Genomic DNA, 3,553 nt, shown 5'->3' on the forward strand with positions numbered 1-3,553 from the left:
TGCTCAGTATTGGTCCAAACTCTCATCTTTGTGCCTTGGCTATAATGTCTCCTATAATTTGCTTCCATGACTTTTACATGACTTTTATTAACAGTCAAGTGGCATACAAAAATAAGCATTTATTTGTCATGAATCGATATGGTTCAGCTAATCTAGGCCAGGCTCAGCTGGGTGGATCTTCTAATTTTGGCTTGGCTCACTTAGGCATGCGGAGTTGGCAGGGGGTCAGCTGCATTAGACTGGGCTTGGAAGGGAACACTCAGCATTGCTCCACATGTCACTCATCTTTCTCCTGAGAGCAGTTGGCCAGCACAGGAACATCCTTTTCTTGACAATGGCAGAAGGACAAGAATGTAACCCAATCTGATAAATAATTTTTCAAGCTTCTACTTGCATCATGAATGATGGCATCCTGTTGGCCAAAACATATCATATGATCAAATCCAAGTTCTAGGGTAAAACAATGTACTCTTGTTGGGAAGGACTGCATAATTACATGGCAATGGCATGTATTTCTCTCAGGGTAAAGTATTGGTTCTATTAAGGCAATTTACCATAATTATCCCATCTTCCCAACAGAAGACAATTTCTTCATTAAAATCTCTCTTAAACACATATATTTTCCATTGGAAGCTTAGGCTCACTTTTATTAACTTATTAGTAAAAAAAAAAAAAAAACTATGCCCTTAACCATAAGTTAACTAGTAGGCAGGAAAGCTATTCTTTTAAAGGACTTTATTAAAGTTTCAGCCAATAACAACATTTATATTTCAAAGAACATGTTCTTTGTGTTCACAGAATTCAACCAGTATTTGTAGCATTGATAATTTACTAAAAGCCTAAATGCTTTAAGACACAATATCAATAAAATAATGTTTTTGCCTTTTAAAGTAAGTAGAAACTGGAAAAATGCCCCCTCCTAAGACCACCATAAAAATAACTCATAACAGTAAGGAAATTGGCTTTTTATTAGTTTTGTGCCATTGAATTTGTTCTTATCACATCAACCTAAGTGGGGCACACATTATTAGTTATGTTACTTAATGTTAAGTTAAAATACATTTGTTAGCAATCAGTGATATTGGATATAAACGGGATTTTTCACAGGACTCTGTGAAAATGGGAAAAAGTAATCAAATAGAAAAGTTGAGATGCACTATCTTTGCGTGAATAGTTGAAATGAGCAAATGAGCACTATGTAGAAAAGGGTAAACACAGCAGACCTGAGACTGCTATCATTAGAAAAACCTGCAAGCAATGTTAGCCCTTGGCAGGCATTCGGGAACTGGGATTTCAGAAGGGTTCTCACTATTCCTAGAGCTGATAAGAATGCCGCATTGTGCCTAAATTGTATATGCAAAAAAAATGGTTTATAAGGAATACCTGCTTTCTCTTGGGGAGTCTGGAGTGTTGGTGCATGCTAGGCAGACAGTGCCTACCCCCAGTAACCCTGGGCTCTGAGTCCTTATGAGCGTCCCTAGTAGACAGCATTTTAAGTGTGAAGCCACATCTTTCTGCTCGGGAATTAAACACAACCTGCATGACTCCACTGGGAGAAGACTCTGGGAAGCTTGTGCCTATTGTCCTAAGAACTTCACCCCATGAGTCCTCTCCCAGTGCTGATTATGCATTGTGTCCTTTTGCTGTAAAAAGTCATGACCATGGGTATGACTATTTGTTGAGTTTTTTTTTTTATTTTTAATTTTTATTTTTTTATTATACTTTAGGTTTTAGGGTACATGTGCACAATGTGCAGGTTTGTTACATATGTATCCATGTGCCACGTTGATTTCCTGCACCCATTAACTCGTCATTTAGCATTAGGTATATCTCCTAATGCTGTCCCTCCCCCCTCCCCCAACCCCACAACAGTCCCCGGAGTCTGATGTTCCCCTTCCTGTGTCCATGAGTTCTCATTGTTCAATTCCCACCTATGAGTGAGAACATGAGGTGTTTTGTGAGTCCTCCTAGTGTACCATTGAACCTGGGAGTATCCTGACTCTTGGTAATATTGTGGCCTCTGACACAAATACAGTCTTCTGTTTCCTATTGTGAGTTTTCAAAGATAACATTGAATGGCCAAATCATTCATGCATTCAACTGAAACTTAGTGAGAATCTATTATACAATAGGCACTGTGATAAAATGTGAGAATAAATTTGAATACAATCCACATGAAACCTGCCTTCCTGAAGACTGGATTAAGCAGGGGTTAAAATAATAAACTAAGATGAAGCCAAAATTATTTTCAGCACATCCATCCCCCCCGCTTTTTTTGGCTAAAGTAGAAGCATGCCAACCAGTTATATAGAATAGTAGATAAAGGAGCCAATTCTTCTTCTTCTTCTTCTTCTTCTTCTTCTTCTTCTTCTTCTTCTTCTTCTTCTTCTTCTTCTTCTTCTTCTTCTTCTTCTTCCTCCTCCTCCTCCTCTTCCTCTTCTTCTTCTTCTTCTTCTTCTTCTTCTTCTTCTTCTTCTTCTTCCTCTTCTTCCTCTTCTTCCTCTTCTCCTTCTTCCCCTTCTTCGTCTTCGTCTTCGTCTTTGTCTTCTCCTTCCTCTTCCTCTTCCTTTTCCTCTTCTTCTTCCTCTTCCTCTTCCTTTTCCTCTTCTTCTTCCTCTTCCTCTTCTTCTTCTTCTTCTCTCTCTCTCTCTTTAAGGCTAGTCAAGTGAATCAACAGGACAATGGACAAAGAAATATATAATTGGTTGTAATCAATTAGTTGTAAACACCACACCAGCCAGGACCCAATTCTTAAAAAAAAAATACCAAAGTTTAGTGCTTGCCTTTCTGTTTTTCCTAAATAATAATTAATAATAATACCTATGAGTGTCATGTTATTTTAAAATTCAATAAAGATCTAAAAGCAATTGTTAGGTAAGCATTGTCCAGTTATGTAGGATAATGCTAAAAAATAGTTACTGTATATTTTCATGACCACATTTGCCACATTACTCCAAGGACTCTCTTGCAAGAGAAAATAACAGATGACATCCATGTATTATAGCTGGAAACTCTACTGCTATGAATTCTGATAGCACATTCAAATAATGAATTTGTAAGTGGAAACAAAACAGACTGAGTATTGTAATTGATTTTTGAAGCAACTTCAACATTTCTTGAAATAATTAGGTCAGATACAATACTTGAAATGTAAATGTGGATTTTAAAAATAATCACATGATGAACTGAAAATGGTAGCATTATTACCCTGTTGGAATGAAGAAAGAATTGCAAAAACATATTGGAAATTTAAATTGCTTGCCTACTTCTGCAGCTTTATGCAGTTTTTATGGGCACAAGTGAGCCTCCAGTTTTTATTTTAAGATGTGCTTAAAACATATGAACCAGATTAAGTTAGCTTCCATCTGCACAAAAGTGGGAAGGTTTCACTGCCTTGTGTGCCGACCAGCAAATATTTTCTCTTCTTATATCAACTTCTGCTGGGAGGTAGAGAAAACTAGATGGTATAGAAAGATGTGCCACCATGATCTAATTTTTTTCAATTACTTTGGGTCTTACTGGAGCATACGTCTTATATTTTATGGTCAACCAT

Source organism: Symphalangus syndactylus, chromosome 21, assembly GCF_028878055.3.
Source record: "Symphalangus syndactylus isolate Jambi chromosome 21, NHGRI_mSymSyn1-v2.1_pri, whole genome shotgun sequence".
Classification (NCBI taxonomy): Eukaryota; Metazoa; Chordata; class Mammalia; order Primates; family Hylobatidae; genus Symphalangus; species Symphalangus syndactylus.